The sequence below is a fragment of the Vombatus ursinus genome, unplaced genomic scaffold (genome assembly GCF_900497805.2).
Source record: "Vombatus ursinus unplaced genomic scaffold, bare-nosed wombat genome assembly UNPS02014797.1, whole genome shotgun sequence".
Classification (NCBI taxonomy): Eukaryota; Metazoa; Chordata; class Mammalia; order Diprotodontia; family Vombatidae; genus Vombatus; species Vombatus ursinus.
This window is the reverse complement of record NW_020954575.1, coordinates 520,550-542,180: the sequence shown is the minus strand read 5'-3', so window position 1 is coordinate 542,180 and position 21,631 is coordinate 520,550. Positions and strand designations below refer to the sequence as shown.

Below are 21,631 nucleotides of genomic sequence, written 5' to 3'. Positions count from 1 at the left end.
GTTCCCCCCTAGTCCTGTGTCAATTTGCATGTGTGAGTGGGCACATACTGAGAAAGAGCCTATTTTAGCCCACCTTCCAACCCCATCAAATGAGATATTATTTGTAAAGCACTTAGTATGGTGCCTGGCACCTAGTGGGGGTTTAATAAATGCTTGTTCCTTCCCCAACACTGAATGAAATGTGATCTTTCACTGTAGGCTCAGTCCTCTAATTTTAGGAAATGCCCAGGTCCTTGTCTTCAGCCAGAATGCCTTAAATTTTTTTTTCCTCTTGTGCAACATATTTAATTCTGAAAGTATCAGGGGATGTATCCATCTGTGCTGCTGAGTCATGGAACTGGCTCAAGGAAGGAGTATGAAACAAGGGAATGAAAGTTGCACATGACCTAGTTATTAGTGATTCTGCTGTTTTGGTTATGGCAAGTGGAAAATCCATAAATGAATTGATAAACTGGAGCTCCTTGGTACTGGGAGATGCTGCCTTACCTTGTACCCAGCCTATCCCCTCCTTACATCCCCTTTTCTAATAAACTGACAATAGAATTAACATACTTGGGCAGTTCCTGAAGGGATGAAACTTTGGCTTCCCTCTTCCTAGAACAGAGAGCCCTCAGGCTTTCAGACCTCAGATGAATTTCCACTGTTTTTTTTTTTTTTAAACTCTCACAGCGAGTTGAACAGTTCCCTATTTCAAATGATTTTATTCCCCCCATTCCCCCTCTGGAAGCAGAGATAAAGGAACCCTTCCTGCCTAGGCCTTTTTAAATCCCTTAGACATTTTTGGAATCATCTTCTTGTGGGGGGAAACAAACTCATAAAGATGGTGCTATCCAGAGGTTGTAACTGGCAGAAGTAAATGAGGAAGGAGATTGATGAAGCTAAGAATAAAAGGAAATCAATAAATAAAGTGTGCCTTTCTGGTTCCCTTCATCTCGGTCCCATTTCTTTTACTATCGGCATTTCTTATGCTAGTGATTTACAACGGAGAGGAGTTTGATCCGGTGAGTAAAGCACCGGGCATGGAGTCAGGACTCCAAGTGTCTGAGTCACTGAGGAGTCTGAAGGAAGTCCTTCCCTTCTCTTTATCTTAGCCTTCCCCATGTCACAGATGGGAGGTTGGTGGCGGTGGTAGAGGGTAGGGGTGTGTGTGTGTGTATGTATGTATGTTCGAGCAAGATGAGAAGGGTGTGTGACATAGAGCTGGAGTCCTCCATATCTCCTCTTCTTTGAAATAAACAAATATAAGTGGAAAAACTCAAGACAGTCCAAAGTCACAGGAAGCAGTTTTCTTTGAAAAATGGAAGGGTTGGGCTAAATGATCTCTGAGGTGTCTTCCAGTTCTGACATTCTGCGATCCTTAGATTTTTATTCCTGACGTATTGTGCGGACCCATTTGAGAGCTCCTTGAGAGTAGGGAACCTCTTTTGCATTCCTCACAGCTTAGCACAGTGCTTGGCACACATTAGGCATCTCAAAAATGCTTCGATCACACAGTATCCCCTGAGTTAAAAACTAGGACGTGTGTCTGAAGTGGTTAGAGAAATTCGGGCGAGGATATGAAGTAATGTGTTAGTGAGCTGAAGTAGGTGTAGGGTATTCTCAGGTAATTCTGAGGTTACTCAGGTACTAGGCAACTTCCTATAATTAGTTCCGATCCCGTGGAATTTTTCCCTGGAATACTCATCCATATAAAATTCCTCCAGGAGACTGAAAAAAAAAACCCAACAAAACTTTTCTGCTTTGCTGATCCTCTACGTCAGATTTAGGCTGCTGCCGGGATCTCTCCTGCCTTCCCTATAGGCTGGTCAAGACAAGTAGGCATTAGCATCCCTTGTGAGTCAGGGGCAAATTGAATAACAGGGACCGAAACCACCTTATTTGCTTTCCGATTTTCCTCTTGCTTTGACTGTGGAGTCTGAGGTCCCGTATTCAAATTCGACCTCTGATGTTAAATCTGTGACCTTAAGTCATCTGACTTATCTGCGTTTCTTCTGTAAAAAGAGGAGTTTGGACTAGATGGCTTCTGAAGTCCCTCCACCTCTAGACCCTAAATTTCATGATTCTCCAGCGAGGCTTCAAACATTTTCAACACCCCCCCCCCAAAAAAACCCCCAAACCCCCCAAAAACCCGAAACGAAACAAAACAAAACTAACTAACCAGATTTAGAACCATCCTATTTACCTTTGGATTTTCCTCTCATCTTTAAGAGACTCCTAGGGAAGTTTCAGGTATACAAGTAAAAATCTTGGTATGGTGGGGGAAAGGGACGGAGGAGGTGAGTCTGTGGCAGGACGTGGGTGTGCCCGGGAGTCCAGAAGGGGGTTCGGAGTTAGTTGATGGGGAGGGGTCTGTCTGTCTTGCCTGTCTCTGTTTCTGTCTCCGCACCTCTTACTGTGTTTCTATTTGCCTCTGTTACAGTGTCTGTCGCTCCCTCACCTTCCCCCTCCTCCAGTCGGTCTATTCTCAGGCTCACTTCCCCCCTTCCCCTCCTCCTCCGTTTACCTCCCTTTGCGCGTCTACCGTGGGGGCGAACCGGGCAGCGGGTAAGTGGGGGAGGCGCGCGCACGCGCAGCCGCCCGCTGCTTTGCGCGTGCTCCCCTCCTCCGCCCTTCTCCCCCTTCCCCGGGATCGGGCGGCGGGCGCAGGGAGCGTGCGCGCGGCCCGCCCCGGGCGCGGGCGGAGGGGTGAAGGAGGGGCGCACGGCGGCCCCAGCCCGCAGACGCTGGAAGTCGCGCAGGAGGACGGACGGGGAGCGCGGGCAGCGGGGCGCTGCGCAGCGAAGCGGACCGGACGGACCGTGCAGCCTAGCCAACCCAGTCCAGCGGGGCCAAGCGGAGGAGCCCAGCCAGGCAAGCGCCGAGCTGGTAAGCAAGCTCTCAGGAGGCAGCAGCCGGGCCGGCCGGCCCGCAGCTCCGTTCTGTCACTCGGGGCTGCTTCCCCGGGCTGACTCGGGCCCTGGGGCCCTCGGGCCACAGGCCGTCACTGACTCCGGCGTCCGGGAAACCCGGTGTCCACGCGGGACCGCGGCAGTAGACGGAGCGAGCGGTGTGCAGGCCCGCCGGGGGTGTCCCGTGGGCGGGTAGGGGCCGGGGTCGCTGCGCCCCTCATCTCTGGTCTTCTCCATCCCCTGGGCCCGGGGCGCCCACTTTTTTTTTATCACCTTCTCATCTCATTGTTGCCCCTTCTTTTTCCTTTCCTGCCCCTTCTCCCTTGACGCCTCCTTCTCTTCCTCCCTCCCCATCCTTTTCCTCATCCCTCGTTGCTGCCGTCTGTTTTCTTACCCCTCCTCCTTGTATCCCTCTTGTCTTGTCTGCTTTCCTAGTTCTTGGACAACCTTCTTTTCCATTCCTCTCTCCCCAGGTCACACTCCTTTTCCTCCCCCCCTCCTTTCCCCTTTCTTTCCAGCATCCCTTGTCGCTCCCTTTCTAGTCCATCACTTCCTTTCTACCTAGCCACCTCTTCCTTTGCTTTTCACTCCTTACCTCTCGTCACCCCCGTTTTCTTCTCCTTCACTCCCTCTCTCGTTTGCTCTCTTCTCTCTAGTAGCTCCTTTTCTCTGTTTTCTCCCCTTCCACTCCCGCTCCTTGTCTCTCCTATTTCTTACTCTTTCCTTGTTACCTTTCTCTTACTACTCTTTTTATTTCTTGTCAACCCCCTTTCCTGTTCTTCCTTTCCCCCTTCTCCCACTCCTTGTCAGTCACTCGATCAACTCTTTGGCCCCTTCTTCTGCCTCCTTTTTCTCTCGCTCTTGTCACCCCCTCCCATTTTCTTCTTTTCCAGTTGTCACCCCCTGTCAGTCCTCCTTTGCTCTCTTCCTCTCCACCCCATCTCCTCATCTTGTCATCCTCCTTAAAGTGCGCCCCCCCCAGTCCATCCTTTCCTTTTCACTTTTGCTCTGACTTTACTTTTTCATCTTTCTTCCCTTCCCTCTGGACCTCCTTTCTCCCTACCTCCTCCCTGCTCTTTGCTTCTCCCCTGCTGCTTTTTTGGCTCTATCTTTCCCTCTTATCTTCCCGTTCTTGGTTTCCCTGCCATCTTACCCTTCATCACCTAACACTCCTAAGTGGGTTGCAGCTGCTTACACATTCAATATCCGTGTGTATGGATATCTTAGGAAACAATTCAAGTTTCATGATGTCAGCGTTCAGCTTGACATTTGTGGTTTTAGATCACTTTGTATAGTACTAATTCCCTGTTATTTCATTCTAAGTACTCCTTTGTTTCTGAGCTCCACACTCCTGTTGATATAAAAGTTGTGGGTGAGTTTCTTTTTGTGGGGAAGGGGTTTGTATGGATAATATAACTTTTATTTGGGTTGATGTTACCAGTAGTGCTATGGTTTTATGGGTAACTGGGCAACCAAGTGACAGAGTACTTTTACAAAAACAGTTGTATTGTGTAGGTATAATAATGACCTTTGTACTTTTAATCCAGGGACCTTGAGGCACTTTCTGAATATTAATTGATTAGTTTTGACTGTAGCCATATACTACAGGTGGGTGGAGAACATTACTTTTATTTTACAGGTATAGAAATTGAGACCAAGAGACAGGTTTTGATTTATTTTTTTGCCTGAGATAATAAGGTGAGTTGTTAACTCATATAGGAGGAGAAACAAGCAGATTTGACCCATACATTTCCTGGAGTTTTTAATTAGAAATTTTCTAGAAGTCATAAAATACTAGAATATCCATCCTGAGATTGTACATCTACTTAAAAAACACAAAGAGCCCTAGGACTGTACTGAGATTCAGATTATTTGGGTCCTGGACCTTGCCCTTGCCAGAATTCAGTTACGGGGACAAGCTACTTGGCCTCTCTGTACCTGTTTCCTTATCTGTGAAATGGGGCAAGGCACTGACTGCCTGGTTTCTCTCTGTCTAAAACGGTTGTTAGGCTGGATTATTAGACAACACTTAGTTAATTTCATACCTTAGAGCTGCTGCTTTGCCTTTGGTTGCTGTTTTGATCTATGATCACATGAATCCCTTCAGTTGGACTGCCCCCAAAGCAGATGGTTAGGCCCTTCCTTAGTGTTTAAAGTAATTGAGAATTAAGGACATAGGAGCAGCAGTTCTGGTACAGGTGATTGATGGAGTGTTGCTTAGTGGTTATCCTGAGCTCCACACCAGGAGTCCTGACACACACGTTCTGTTTCTTCTGGGAGCACTGAATCATCTTGTGATGCTATGTGCATGTGGTTCTTTCATATTTTTGGCTTGCCCCCCCCACATAAAAGAAAACATTTCCCTCATTCTGAGACTTTTGGACATCAGTGTTGGGTGTTTAGGATCACTAAGAAAAGTTTCTCCACCGAGTGCCTATTAAAAGACTTTATCATTCATGTCTGCATATTGTACTATTATATAACAGAACAATTGAAATGCAGCTATAGGCTCATAATGCCTCCAGTTAAAGTCCTCTTTTCAGGAAAATCCAGATTAATCAGGTGTTTGTAAAGATGAAGTTTAAGAGATCTTTGTTTAATGATTACTGTTGCACTTGGGATTTTATTTTAAGGAGAAGAGGATGTTTAACTGGGATTAATTATTTTAAAACTTGGCATCATTCACAGATATCTGATTTTATGAAGCTTTTGAATAGGGGAAGTAACAAAACCATTGCTTTAAATATGATGGCTTATAAAGTTGCTCTAAACAAAAGACCTTGATGTTTGGGATACATGAACACAGGGCAGTTACCCTCTTTGAAGAACCTTAATTCTGTGAGTGTAATCATCCTGGCCTTCTAGGCTCACTATCAACTACAAATGAAAACTTTCCCATTCTTTTGTGTATAAGAGTTACTGAAGGGTCAGCTGTCACAACGTGAATTAACTGTTTCAGAAAATGAGTGAACATTAAATAAGATAGTTAAAGCCAAAAGAAGTTTAAAGTGGTATGGTGTTCTTTGTATTATTAATTAAAATTTGGAGTGCCCAGTTCCTGAGGTGGATTTTCTAATCTGTATTTCTGTGCAGGTTGAGCAATATTTCAAAAAACAGATTCCATCCCTGTAGGTCCTCCTTCCATTGATATAGACTGCATTTCAACCACATATTAATTGTTTCTGGGTCCAAAAAATTAATCTCTTGGTAATCATCTGATGATGAACCCCTCTGTACTCTGCCTTAGACCATTCTAAGTCAAACAGAACCATACTGAGTCTTGGAGGATCTACCAGACCTTGTAAATTGTTGGCATGGCCATTGAGAAACCAAACTACATTGTGAAAGACTAAGAGTAATTAGAGACTAAAGAGAATACAGAATGGAAATTAGCATTAACCATGTACTCATTTAACTGCATATCCCAATATTACAATCAATATATTGAAAACATCTGGAAATATAGACAGTGTTTTATAGCTGTGGACCTATCACCTTTTCAAAGGGTGCGGCTATAAAAATATTTTGGTGGATGTAGAACCTTTTTTAAATAAGTGATTTCTTTGGAGCAAATATCTAGCAGTGGACTATCCATCTGGGTCAAAGGGCACTCATATTTTAGCCACTTTATTTACTTGATTCCAGATTGCTTTCCAGGATGGCTGAAGCAATTCACTGCTCCACCAACAGTGTATCTTATTTCCTTAGACCCTCTGACATTAATGAGTCTAGTCTCTTGTTGTCTTTGTCAGTTGCAGGTTAAGACTTGAAACCTCAGGGTTGTTTGGCTTTGCTTTCCTCTTTATTGGTGATTGGTAGTATTCTTTTATGTGATGGTTAAGTTTGCAATTCTTCCTTTTAAAACTTTTTTTTCCATGTCCTTTGACCACGTATCTATTTGGGAATGGTTTGAGATCTTTTTTTTTTTCTTTCTGTTGTCTCTGTATCTTGGATACTAAGCCCTTATCTTATAGAGATGACTTTTTTCCCCCCACAGTGCATTTGTTTGAAACATGACTAATATCTCTTTGTCATCCTGTTTATAGGATCATAGACTTAGGAGTGGAGGAGATCACAAAAATTATTGAGTGCAACCCCTTCATTTTCTAGTTGAGAAATGATGAGGACTAGAGAGGTTAAGTGTCTTGCCAATGGTCACAGAACTAATAAGTATCTGAGGCAGGATTTGAACCCAGTCTTAAATGTTGAATGGAGCACCCAGGTTTCAAACAGGGACTTCTTCATATATAGTCAAATGTCCTGCCATTAAGCTGGATAGAATAAAGTTGTATGGATAGGGAAACTGCATCTCATAGTAAGGCAGGACAGATAAAGAGTTTGTTGCACCTTGGACTATTTTGAAGTGATGATTAAGGTGTGCAATAAAATACTATATGGTTTGGTTTGGCCTACTGAGATATGCCTACCTTGAATAAATCACCTTCTTTTTTTGTATCTGGACCTCAGACAGACGGTCCTACACTTCAGTCTGTGATGTTTATAATTTTCTAGTAAGGGTTAAATTAACCTCCCAAGGTGCTTTCATAAAGATACCTATTCCTTTGGCTGTCTGGAGCTACTTGGAGCAGAGACTGGCTTAGCACAGTGGCTGGCACATAGGCAGTGCTTAATAAATACTTAGTGACTGACTGGCTAGTTTGCTAATTCCTAAGGAATCATAGTATATAGAACCTCAGTATATTTCCACAGGAATAAATGGCTTCATTATAGCCTTTCTTTAGAACTAGAATACTATGGTATTCTTCATCTTCTGTAGGCAGGTCAGTGGAGGAGAACTAGGAATTGGAGTCACTAGATATCACCATTCCTATGGTGGCGAAGTGGGTAAGGTGCCGGACCTGGAGTCAGGAAGACCTGAGTTCAAGTCTGGCCTCAGATGCTAGCTGTGTGACTGTGGGCAAGTTTCTTAACCTGTTTGCCTCAGTTTCCTTATCTGTAAAATGGGGATGATAACAACTATTATCCCAGCATTTTTGTGAAATCAAATGAAATAATAATTGTAAAGCATTTAGCACACTGCCTGGTATATAGTAGGCACTATATAGATGTTATTATTATTATTAATAATAGCATTTCAATTGCCTTTGTACCATAAGTATCATGAGCTAGAGTGTGTGGAGGAGTAGGATGACCTCGATAAGGAGAGTACTCAGCAGATAAGGATTAGTTGAAAGAGCTGTCTCTTCCTCTCAACTGGGTCAAGTTTCTTCATAGGTAAAATGGGGGAGCTGCATTATTTAATTTTTAAGATCCCGCAGCTCCAAGTCTATGGCCAAATTGTTTGCATTTAGCCTGGAAGGATTAAGTTTAGAGATGACATGGTACTGCTCTTTAGCTATTTAAAGGGCTGTTCAAGACTGAAGAGGCTTGTTTTATTTTCCAGGCAGGCAGGCAAAGCTCTGAGCAATTGGTGGAAGTTACAGAGGCTGACTTTGGAACAACAGAAGGAAAAACTTGGTGGAATAGGATTTGTGCTTTGGAAGAGAGCTTGTATTAGGTGACTTTCAGTTTGCAGTCTGATTCGGTCTCTTTAACAGAACTGAGAGCTTTGTATTTGATTTTTAGAATTTTTTTTAGGACTCTACAGCTGATGATCCCAAGTGTATGGCTTCAGTACAGTGTTTGCCTATCTACTGTTTTACTCCTTTATCCCTGAAATGATGTGTCAGTGATCTGGTTTCATTTCTAGAACAAAGTGTTCTGTAATCCTATGTGTATATTTACAGAATTGGTACATTTTTCATGCCTGGAGTCCAAAGGATAAATCTGAAGCTCAGGGAATCTGAAGTTTGAATCTTTGTTGCTTCCTGTAAGACTGGGCTGTCAAACTCCCATTGAAATGGGGTCACTAAACCGGAAGTGAGGCCCCTTGTTGACTTAGAAAACCATATTAATATTACCCATTTTTTGTTGTATTTTTATTTTGTTAAATATTTCCCAATTACATTTTAATCTAGTTTGACACCTTCGCTCTAAGGTACCTTGAGAAAGTCTGTAAACTCTCTTGGTCTCAGTTTCTAGGTCCATGAATAAAGAAATGTTTTTTGGAAGTTCATTTTGTTGATGCCTTTTGTTTTTACGTTTTGTGACAAAAATGCACACTTTAGAGTAACTAGAGTAACTGTCCAGCAGGTGTATGACATTTCTCACTGGGCTGTAATGCTAGATTTTTCCATCATGCCTCTAACCTTCTGCCACCTATATGCCCTCCCCCCTTTTAGCTTCCTTTTATATGTTTTCTCTCCATCTCAGATGGTAAGCTTCTTGAAGGCTAAGTCTCTTTCTTTGTATTTGTCTCCCCAGCATTTAAAACAGAGCACTCTGTAAATGGCCTTTAGATCCTTATTTTTATGCAGATGATGAGGAGGAAGAATGCTTTTATTATCTATCCTTTTTGGTCTTTATTATTTTACTCTTTACTATTCTGAGTTTGGGTTTCTATTTATTGTTTAGTAGTCATTACGGATGTATGGATGTATGTTGTTTTTTACCTTCTTGAATGAAATAGGGAGACTCATTTTCTACATTGGTGTTTGGAGTCTTTTAGTTCACTCAGCTTCTATTCATACAGGTCTTCTCACTTTTCTCTGAATTTATCATTCATAATTTCTTAAAGCACAATAAGATTGTTATATATCTTACTATTTGTTAACTCTTCACCCATTCATTTTCAGTTTTTTAATTGTTTTTTAAAAATATGCATAAAATTTTTAGTTGAGAAAAAGACATAATTAAGAGAATTATGACTATTAAAAGGATGTCTCAATTTGAGAAAGTGAGGGGGTGAGGCATTTGAACGGGTTGATCATGAGAATCTACTTGTGATCTTTAGCTATGTATTTGATCATGAAAAAGTAGTTAAATAGAATAGGAAAAGAAAACCCAATCTGTATTCTGTAGTGTTTTAACTACAATCTACAGACACAATTTATTTAAGGTATGAAGAATTGACTTGGAGAGATTCTGATTGACAGAATTTTTTCTGCCGATCCAAATCCTAGAATCCCAGCAGCTTCCAACATATATTTCATGGGAATTGAAACAAAATATGAAATCTCACAATATAAGACAAAGGTGATAATACAAATTTTAGGGGTTTTGATTTACCACCTTGAATAGGTAGTAGTGTTAATGCAAAAACACTTCTTTGGTAAAGTAAAGGTACACTTTTTTTTAGACTCCTGATAAACTAAAGGGCGCATCCTTTCTCAATTAGTCAAGTCAATAAACACTTATTAAGTGCCTAGTATGTGCTAGACGCTGTGTTAGGATATAAGAAGAAGCAAAAGATAGGCCCAGCCCTCAAGAAGTGTGCAATCTAACGGAAGAGACAATGAGCAAACAAATATGTACAGACAAGCTATATATGGGATAAATTGGAAATAAGAGAGGGAAGGCACTAGAATTAAGAGGGGTCGGAAAAGGCTTTCTGTAGAAGAGGGGCTTTTAATTGAGAATTAAAGAAAGCCAGGAAGGTCAGTAGGTGGAGATAAAGAGGCACATGTTAAGCATGGGGGACAGTCCGAAAAAATTCCTGGAGTAGAGAAATGCAGTGTCTTGTTCCTGGAACAGCAAGGAGGCCAGTGTCAGTTGATTAACTCAGGTTAATAAAATGATATTCCTTTTTATTAATCTAATCACCAATAAACTAGCTACCAACTAATTAAGAATCTTCCCTGAAACTGATTACTTCTGCTATTCAAGGAGGACTGATCAGGCCTTCTGTTCTTTGGAGATCTAGGACTTCAGACTAGCATATTAATTAACTCTTAATTTTTACAGTACAAGTGGAGCTTGAGTGCTATTAACTTTCACAATAAGAAGCCTAATTTTTCTAATTTCATACATTTAATATGGTATGTTAAAACATAAATACGGAATTGTCATTATCTTCTCTCTGCTATGTTTGTTCAACTTTGTGTCTGTTGTCTTAAGACTGGTTTGCTCAACTGACCTGATCTTAGTATGTTCTTACCTTTACTTGGAAAGCAAATAGTCTGTCCAGTGTTGTCAGTATTTCCACTCTCCCTGCCATCTCAAAGGCTAAGTAACTGGCAAGGGCCTTTTAAAGTGCATGTGTCATGCTAGATTTTTCTTCCTCCTGTGAGAGGATCAAACTGCCCATTGTGAATTTTTTTTTACATCTTTACCTCATTCATTCTTAAAATTATAACATGTATTAATCTTTCATAAAGGGTGCGCAGTGCAACTTATATAAAGCAGTGTAAGCATCAAATATGGTCAATATAAAACGGGCAGAGGTGGCAGGTTTTACTAACCAGAAGAAAAGAGAATATAAGTTTGCTTGTTTAGAATTTTTTGGAGTATTACTAAAAACATGATTCAAAAGCAAAGGAGCTGAGAGAGTACTGACTGCATGTGAGTTGACTACGGGTTTTAAGTCAAGATTTAAAATGGTGAATTAATTTTGATAATACAGTTTTAATAATGTAATGGTCTTCTTGTTGATTTCTCTAATTACATTCAATGTTAGCTGTTGGGACTTGCTGAAGTTCACTGCCTGAGTATATGTGGCAAAGAATGGAAGATGTGTTGGGGTTGCCAATCATTTCTTTTAATTAAAATTAGGCAAGCATGAAGAATACCTATTTATTTCCCACTTCAAAAAAAGACAACTTTAAGAGTTAAAGGGATTGTCTTTATGTCTTGAATACATAATTCACTTGATGTTTTGTGTTTTTTGTTCACTTTTGTGTGTGTTTTTTTAAAATTGTGATTTTATTTAGTCTCTCACATCGTGGCTTTCCTCAGTGCTCACACAGACATCTGTGGTATTTTCTTTTCTTTTCTTTTTTTTTTTTTATGGGAAAACTTTTTATTGAAGGTGAAGTTGTATAGTTTGATGCACTTTAGCTGATTTCAATTTTGTTGGCAACATCCAAAGCATCATAGTCTGGAGCAAGTTGGAGATAGGCCTTCTTTTCTCCATCAGGCTGGATCATTGTGTTGACCTTGGCCACTTGATGTCATAGAGCTTTTTACTGCCTGCTTGTTTTCCTTGATGTCCACAATAAAGACAAGGGTGTTGTTGTCCTCAGTCATCTTCATAGACTCAGTGGTCATGGGAAACTTAATGATGGCATAGTGATCAAGCTTGTTTCTCTGAGGGGCACTTTTCCAAGGGTATTTGGGCTGCCTTCAAAGTCTTAGTGTCCCCAAGAAGTGGGTAATGTTTGGATCTTCTTTTTGTGACCGTGGATGGACACCGACACCCTTCAACACTGCCTTTCTTGGCTTTTAAAGCCTTACACTTGGCTCTATCGTGAGGGGACAACCATTTCCTTTACCTTTAGCACCATCTTGGGGGAGAGGCTGGCCTTACTTTTATTTAACAATTTTTTTCTTGATATATTGCCTGTAATTTCTCCCTACCCCCTTCCGGAGAATAGTCCCAAGACTTTTAAAAAGAGAAAAAAAAAAGAAAATGAGGGAGAGAAAAACTGGCAAGATCAATCAGTACGTTGAAAAAAAATCTGAAAATAGATGCTGTGTTCCTTTGTGATGCCCTTCCCCTCTCACCTCTGCGAAGAAGTTGGGAGGGTGCCGATGTCTCTCATGTCTCTTCTTCTTTGGAATCATGCTTGTTCTTTGTAATTTTTTTTTTTTTAGGCAATTGGGGTTAAGTGACTTGCCTCGGGTCACACAGCTAGTAAATGTCAAGTGTTTGGTCTGAGGTCAGATTTGAACTCAGGTCCTCCTGACTTCAGGACCAGTGCTCTATCCACTGCACCACCTAGCTGCCCCCTCTTTGTAATTTTTCAACACTCATTTAAGATTGTGGTTCTTTCCATGTAGATTGTTGTCATTGTGTATATTTTCTTCCCTCTGCATACTTCATTTTTCATCAGTTCACATAAGACTTCCCTTACGTCTCTGTATTCATCATATTTGTTGTTTCTTCCTATGTGTTAATATTCCATTCCATCCATGTATAGTGCACTATTTGTCTGGCCATCCCCTAATTGATGGCCAATGCTTTTTCAGTTTCTTTTGCTACCGCAAAAACTGCTGCCATAAATATTTTGGTGTGTAAAGATAGTGTCTTTTTAAAAAATCAGTCAGTTTTTGTTGGTGACCTCTTTGGAGTACATACCAAGCAATGGAATATTTATCTGAGTCAAAAAGTAGGGACATTGTGGCCAATTTTTTATTTTTAAATGAATTCTTAATTGATTCGTAGCATCTTTTATGTAGTTGTTACAAGTTTACAGTTCTTTTGCTGACTTTTTTCATATCTTTTGACCTTATCTGCTGGGGAATGGCTTTTGTTCTTATACTTTCATTGCTTGATGTTTCTTGTTAATAAAATGTGTATTCATGGATTTACAAAGCTTAAATTACAGTGCTTTTCAGATTCCATACTCTAATGTTTGTTATTTTAATTTTCAAACTACATAGTGGCACAGTATAGTCTAGAGGTAAGGCTATCTGAAGAGCTAGATGTTCTCTAAACATTGCTCTTACCCAAAGGTGTTAGTAATGTTTTGGGAATATTTTAGTAACCAGTAAAATATTTTCTTTCAAATATAGTGAAGTATGTTGAGAGCCAGATAGATGAAAGGAATTTCATGCATCATTTCATTTTGATTAACCACTAAGTTTACAGATCAAAGAAATCATGGGGATAGGATAGCTTGCAGTATGTTTTGTCTCTTGATTCTGGTTGGTTGACAAAATTCATTACATAAGTTGACATAGTTTATAGTTTTTAGGAACACCAGATTTTCAAAGAATTTACCTGTCCTTCATCAGGGAGCTGTGGGCCAGAGAGCTAAAGTAGTCTTTATCAAGTCAGTGATTTAAATTCCTCTTTAACCCACAAGAGAGGAAATTTGGCCAAGAATAGTTTGGGATTTCTCTTTAATGGTATAAAGGTAGGTTAATTGTCACTTGAAATGTACTGCTGATTGTTTTCATAATACTGCAGTACCTGTAGTAAACAATACTATGATCTTTTAAAAATTTTTATTTTTAGTTTTCAACATTCACTTTATAAGATTTTGAGTTCCAAATTTTTTTTTCTCCCTCCCTTTTCTCTCTCCTCCCCAAGATGGTATACATTCTGATATATGATACATGTACAATCACAGTACTATGATCTTAACTATTGCCTATAAACTTTTAAATTCTGTGGACTTTATTCTTATCTAGAGATGCCCCTTTTTACCTCCATTTAAAACAAATAAGAATATATATTTAGAGAAGTGAGCTTCTGAAAACATATGTGGTTCTCCAAAGATTTTTTAGCCTTCCGTAATCCAACAGATATGAGATATCCTGCTCCAGACTCAAAATCTTGTTATATTTTATTGCTTACATAGGTTTTTTCCTTTATGCTTCTCATAGTAGTTATATCTATATAAATCAAAAAAGTTTACCCTGTAATTTGGCATTCAGATCTATGAGTCATAGTATAATTTTATAGTTTACTCCATGAACATTTTAAAACAAGATTTATAGACTGTTGCACAAATTGATTTTCAGTTACCACCAAACAGGTTTAGACTTATGTAATTGTGGAGCCTTGCAAGTATTTTCTGGGTTTATCAGATTTCCACACCCAAAGGAGGATATCTCATTTAGCAGCTCGTGATTTTTAAAATTTAGATTAATGTTCAGGTTAGGGATAAAGAACATCTCTGCATTTCTGGAGTCCTTTTTCTTTTATATTTATCATTACCCATACCTTTATTGATTCATGTTTTTCAGTTGCGTATAAATTTTGTTAAGGCATAAGTTATTGCTAATTTTGGTAGTGTAATCAAACTGGAAACTCAGGGAGTTAAGTTTTCTTTTTCCCTGGCTAGTCTACTGACTTACTCAGAATCTGTGAAGGATCAAATAATCTTTTGTCTATGACTTATTAACTGAAAAGGAGGACTAATAGAATGACATCCTTGACAGTGAAGCATGTTTGTATAGGAGTAGACCAAGACAAGTTATATTTTGCTAAATCTAGGAAGAACAGTCAGAAGGAATGAGGAAAATTAATGAAACTTAAACAGTAATTTCTCCTTTCTTTGAGAAGAAACCTCTTTGTTTGTTTGTTTTTTTTTTACAATTTTAAGCCATTTTATTAATGTACACTGTGAGTATTTGTGGATGTTTGAATTTCTTTTTTTAAAAATTAATTAATTTATTTTTAGTTTTCAACATTCACTTCTATAAGCTTTTGAGTTTTAAATTTTTCCCCCTCCCTGCCCGCTTCCCTCCCCAAGATGGCATGCAATCTGATACAGGCTCTACATATACATTCCTATTAAACATATTTTCACATTAGTCATGTTGTAAAGAAGAATTAGAACCAATAGGAAGAACCACAAGAAAGAAGAAACAAAACAAAATAGAAGGAAAAAAAAAGAGCAAATAGTATTTGCATTCAATTTGCATTCAAACTCCATAGTTCTTTCTCTGAATGTGGATAGCATTTTCCATCATGAGACTTCTGGAGATGTCTTAGATCTTGCATTGCTGAGAAGAGCTAAGTCTATCAAAGTTAGTCATTGCACAACGTACCTGTTGCTGTGTACAACCTTCTCCTGGTTCTGCTCACTTCACTCAGCATCAGTCCATACAAGTCTTTTCCAGGTTTTTCTGAAGTCTGCTTGCTCATCATCATTTCTTATAGCACAATAGTATTCCATTACATTCATATACTACAACTTGTTCAGCCATTCCCCAATTGATGGGCATCCCCTCAATTTCCAATTCTTTGCCACCACAGAAAGAACTGTTATAAATATTTTTGTACTTGTGGGTCTTTTTCTCATTTGTATGATCTCTTTGAGATACAGATCTAGAAGTGGTATTGCTGGATCAAAGGATATGCACAGTTTTATAGCCTATAGGGTATAGTTCCATATTGCTCTCTAGAATGGTTGGATCAGTTCACAACTCCACCATCAATGCATTAGTGTTCCAATTTTCCCACATCTTCTCCAGCATTTATCGTTGTCCTGTTTTGTCATATTAGGCAATCCGATAGGTATGATGTGGTACCTCAGAGTTGTTTTGATTTGCATTTGTCTAATCAATAGTGATTTAGAGCAGTTTTTCATTATGACTGTAGATAGCTTTAATTTCTTCATCTGAAAACTGCCTGTTCATATCCTTTGACCATTTATCAATTGGGGAATGACTTGTATTCTTATAAATTTGACTTAGTTCTCTATATATTTTAGAAATAAGGCCCTTATCAGAGACACTGGTTGTAAAAATTCTTTCACAGTTTTCTGCTTCCCTCCTAATTTTGGTTGCATTGTCTTTGTGCAAAAACTTTTCAATTTAATGTAACCAAAATTATCTATTTTGCATTTTATAATGTTCTCTATCTCTTGTTTAGTCATAAATTCTTGAGAAGAAACTTTTTAAAACACTTAAGGGTCAGCAGTTCTTATAGTGGGACGTATTTACTTCTGTAATCTAAGTCAGTGGAGAAAAAATTGATTCAAAGGTCATTTTGTCAGACTTTAAACTCAGTCATTTTGCAGCATACTTTGCCTGACTAAATCTATTGCACTGTTTCTCCAATGGTATGTGCTCATTACTCCACTCATTTTGGTACTTCTTTACTACCTTGTGTTGTTAGATGATTTGCTGTGTGTAGATCTTGTCCCTTCAGTAAGATTGTAAGTGCTTTTGAGGTTAGGGATCATGTTCCTATATTTGTTTTCTTTTCTTAACAGATCGTAGCAGAAAGTTGAACACAGAGTGAATGCTTAGTATACTAATTGGATACGTCAGTTTAAGTGATGAGGGAAAGTACAGAAAGAAAGAAAAAGTAAGATGATTACCTTAAATGTAAAGTTTGAAGTTTTAGAGTTATTTGAAGCTGGTGTGTTTAAACAGATATAGATTACGTATATACGTATGTGTATGTACATGTGTATAAATATGTATTAAAGTGCTAAAGCTTTTGAGGATTGCCACTTTTATACTGAGAACAATTTGTAGGACTGAGTGTCCTACCAGAGTGTCTGGTACTGTACTGTACTTTTATTTTCAGCATTTAATCTTAGTGTTTATTTTAATGTAGCTTAGCATTTAACATCTTGAATACTATTCCTAATATTTTATCAGATACCATTTTCTCTTATGATTTAACATTTGTTAAATTGTGTTAATTTAACATGTACTCAACAACATTTCTAGTCCACTAGAATACATTTCTGATTTTTAAAAATGGAAGTCAGAGGAGAAAACAGATTTATTTAACTGAAATTTACTGTGGCAAACTTAACTGTGCTCCATCTGATTCACTAAGTGGATTATGATAATAAAAGCAGCTGAAATTTGTGTAGCACTTTAAACTGGGCAAAGTGCTTTACATGTATTATCTTATTTGAGCTTCACAACAACCCTGTAAGGTAGCTATTATAAATATAATGATAATAGGTAGCATTTATACATATGTTATTATTGCGTATGTTATCTGATTTAGTTCTCATCTTACAGGTTAGGACCCTGAAGCTCTGGAAGGTTAAGTGATTTCACATAGCCAGTAAGCAGCAGGACTCATGCCAGATCACTTGGCTCACAGTATACCTCTGTTCATTATGCTCTGCTTCCTCTTCATGGATGCTCACAGATATTTCCTTTTTTAAAATTCCACTTAATAGCATTTTATTTTTTCCAATTACATGTAAAGATAGTTTTCAGTATTCATTTTATGAGATTTTGAGTTCCAAATTTTTTCTCCTTCTCTCTCTGCCCTCCCCCTTCCCCAAGACTGTCGGCAATCTGATATAGGTTGTACATGTACAATCATATTAAACCTATTTCCACAGTCATGTTCACAGATATTTTTTTCTTTTTTCTTTTCTTTTTTTGGCTTTTTGGTAAGGCACTTGGGGTTAAGTGACTTACCCAGGGTTGCACAACAAGTGAATGTCAAGTTTCTGAGGTCAGATTTGAACTCAGGGCCTCCTGACTCCAAGGCCAGAGCTCTATCCATTGCACCACCTACCTGCCCCCCACAGATAATTTCTTGAAGAGCTAGAGAACATTCAGAAGTTTGAGAGTAAATTGAAAAGAAAATTGAGAGTGAAGATTGGGGCAGCTAGATGGCACAGTGGATAGAGGACCTGAGTTTCAATCTGGTCTCAGACACTTACTTGTATGAGACCCTGGGTAAGTCACTTAACCCCAATTGCCTCAGGAAAAAAAAGAGAATAAAGGAGATTACCTAGCCTTTTCGGGGTGTAAAACATAGGAGAGGCTCCAGTATATTGTGTACCATTGAAATTTGCAAAGCTGAGACTTTTATTTGTAATCTTTTATACATTTCTTTTACCAACGTAGTTTCTGCTTATTAGATCTGAGGAAAGAATTCCATTATTGCTGATCTGATTCCTTAGTTGTCATCAAAAAATGATTAGCCTTCACTAGTAGTAGCATGACTGCTTTAACCGCAATATTAGATCATTAGCTCTGAATTGTGGTCACTGCTTCAGGAATGTAGACTTCTTCCCTCATTCCTGATATAGGAGCCACTCTAGTTTATCATTGTTAAACACTGGGCTTTTTAGACTATTCCAGAGGCTCTGTTATTTATGGAGCTATCAGTAATTGCTTCTGGTTTATACATTATTTAGATTACATGCCCAGTGGGAACACTCTTAATTTTGTATTTTTGTTTAGCACTTAGTCCTTTGATGTTTATTGTTAGAAGTTGTCAGCATCATCCCTGGCTTGAGTTGTCTTTCTTAAGGGTCTGGTTAAAATAAGTGTGTGGGATTGGTTCATGACAGTTTTCTATGTTGCTCTTCTTCCCACCCAGAAACATTTTTTGAACTAAAATTGCATTCCTCCATCCCTCTGTAAAGGGAGTTGGAGAGGGCCCAATCCTGTTTCTCTTGAGCACCATGGACAGCGACAGTGAGCTCTCCCTGATCTTGGTGATTTAATGCTCAATTAAGAGAGACTGTTGTTCTCTACCAGGAGTGTTCACTCAGCAAGAACTGGGATTCCTCTGATTATAGTAACAAGTAAGATTTCTATTTCCAGTACATCTCCTATCTGTCATTATGTATAAACTGGAAGGAATTTGATGTGCTTATATGGCAGATACTGTGGTCTATTTTGAAATCTTGCCTGCCTTTTAAAGAATTAGATTACATTATAAAATCTAAGCACAATTGGCAAAACAGGTGGGCAGAATGGCCTCTCACTCTCCTGTTTCAGCAAGTTTGGGAGGAAATAACTGTTGAAGGTCCCTGCTTGAATGCTCTTTTGGTAGTATGAAGCTTTTTCACCAGTCCATGGCCATATTTCAATTCTTGACCAAATGCAGTAAAAACTGGAGCATCTGGCTTAGCCCAGTCAAGCTCAGGCATTTTTGAAGAAAATTCCTCCTGTTTTTTCTTCTTTTGCGTTTAAGGGACTGTTTAAAAAGTGCTGCTGTGAGACAAATAATGTGAACATAACCACATTCCTCAGTCACATAAAGTAGCAGCTTACATAGTCTCCAAGTCTTCAAACTGTGATCATTTCCAATTTCTATTACCTGTTTACCATGGGGGCAAGTCATCCCACTATGCAGAACTCTCTTTTAATGATAGCCAGTAGTGTTTATACAAGGGAGAGGAGAATACTACATATATGCTCCCTGGAAGTTTTTTGTTTTTTTTTTTAGCTTTTGGACCATATTAGTATTTTAAGCAGGTTTTTTGGCACTATATACTAGACAGAAGATCACCAGCAGGGATAAGGCATCCTGACTTTCTAACTTGAATTCTGCCCTGAGGATTCACAGTCTGTTTTCTTTTCAGTTCCCTGTTGCATAGAATACCTTATCAGAGCTCAACAAATTAGTTATTACAATAAACTGAGCTTGGTTTACACTTTAAATAAACTTGGTAAATGATAGAAGCATTTGTGCTGAATAGTCCAGTGAGGACAGGGCCTCTCTTTACCCAGGGTTAGCTTTCTGACCAGTGTCATTGCTTTGATACCAGTAAAAGTGCTGCAAAGTTGAGTCTTGATCCCAAATCTAGATGTTAATTTGATTAACATATTTAGCTTTTTCGTAATGACAAAGGAGCTTCATTAGAATAGGTTTATCCTGTTTATAAACTATTGAGTTGACACAAATTATAACTAATTCATTGAGAAGATTGAAATACAAGAAGCTGTCAATAGTTCAGGGCAAAAGCTGAATCTAATAAGTTGAAATTTAATAGGGATAAATATAAAGCTTTTCATTTACATTCAAAAGTCAACTGTCCAAACAGATTAGAAGATCTATGGCCAAACAATAGTTCCTGTAAAAAGCACCTGGTAGTTTTAGTCACCTGTCATGTAAATTAGAATCAATATAGTGTCGTAAGAGCTCCCCCTTCTGTACTCCTCACTCCCCCTCATATCCTTCCAAAAACCTTTTGTGATCTTGGACTGAATGGTAATATAGAGTCCAAAATGAGGGAGAGGAATGTTATAGTTCAGCTATACTGTGCTTTGCTCAGATCATGTCTGTTTAATTCTCTGTGCCATATTTTAGAATGGACATTGGTAAAATAGATTGTTTCTAGAAAGAGGGTTACCAGCATAATAAGTGAACTTGAAATTATGTCATACCAGAGTTGGTTGTAGGCTCCAGAAATCTTTAGCTAGAAGAAGTTATCTTCAAATATTTAAAAGTCTGTCTTGTGGTAAAAGAACTAGGCTTCTGTTCTTTATCCCTAGCAGTCAGAACTAGGATAAATGAGTAGAACTGACAGTTAAAACTATCTAAAAGGAGAATGGGCTGCATTAGGAGGGTAACATGTTTCCCTTCATTGAAAGTTTTAAGATGGAGACTGGTTGACAACTATCCTACCTACCTAGTTTTTGCAACCTCAAGAGTTGTTCTTGGTATTTGGATTGGAGTCTACTGGGTTGCCAGGTCTGATTGCTCCTACTTTTATGACCTCTCCCATATTTATTCTGTCTTCTCCTTTCACATAGTTTGCCACCCCAGTTCAGGCTCTTATCAGCTGTCCTTGGACTATTACAATAGCTTCTTTTTTGTTGTTGTTGTTGTTGTTGTTGTTGTTGTTGTTTTTGCTAGGCAGTGGGATTAAGTGACTTGCCCAGGGTCACACAGCTAGTAAGTGTCAAGTGTCTGAAGCCAAATTTGAACTCAGGTCCTCCTGACTCCAGGGCCAGTGCTCTATCCACTGCACCACCTAGCTGCCCCTACAATAGCTTCTTAACTGCATCCAGTACCTCCTCCTCAATTCATCCTCTCCACAGTTTCCAAAATAATGGCCTAAAGTGCAGCTCTGACCATGTCATCTCCCTTGCTTTTTATTGGAAGATTGAATACAGAATCCTAAGACTGGTATTTCGAGCCCTCCACCATTGTTGCTCCAACCTACCTTTCCAGAATTATTAATGCTCATTCATGCATTCTCTTCCAGACAAACTGGCCTATCTTGCTGTTCTCAGCAGCTCAGCATTTCGTCTACTATCTCTGTGCCTTGCAATCTGTGATCCGTGCCTAGGTGTAGTTTAAAGTGGTTTTAAAAAGTTTTAAAAATCAGTCACATAAATGGTAGTTTCTCTTTGTCTATACATGGAGAAAGCCATTTGCTATGTACTTCAGGAAGCCTTTTCAGATCGAGTTCTAAATCCATGATTTTGTGATATCCCCTGACTTCTTTTACACTGTTCCTCCTCAGATTACATTGCATTTACTTCTCTGTGTATATGCTAAATCTCTG

The 21,631-nt window shown here is 39.0% G+C and overlaps 1 protein-coding gene across 1 annotated transcript in view; it reads left to right on the top strand.

Moving 5' to 3' along the window:
• Positions 1 to 2,765: 2,765 nt before the first annotated feature.
• Positions 2,766 to 21,631, top strand: part of DUSP14 (dual specificity phosphatase 14) — a 31,085-nt gene continuing 12,219 nt past the window's right edge. The window contains exon 1 of the mRNA XM_027870476.1: positions 2,766 to 2,865. The gene's annotated coding sequence lies outside the window, so the exon portion shown is untranslated. The remainder of the gene's footprint in view (positions 2,866 to 21,631) is intronic.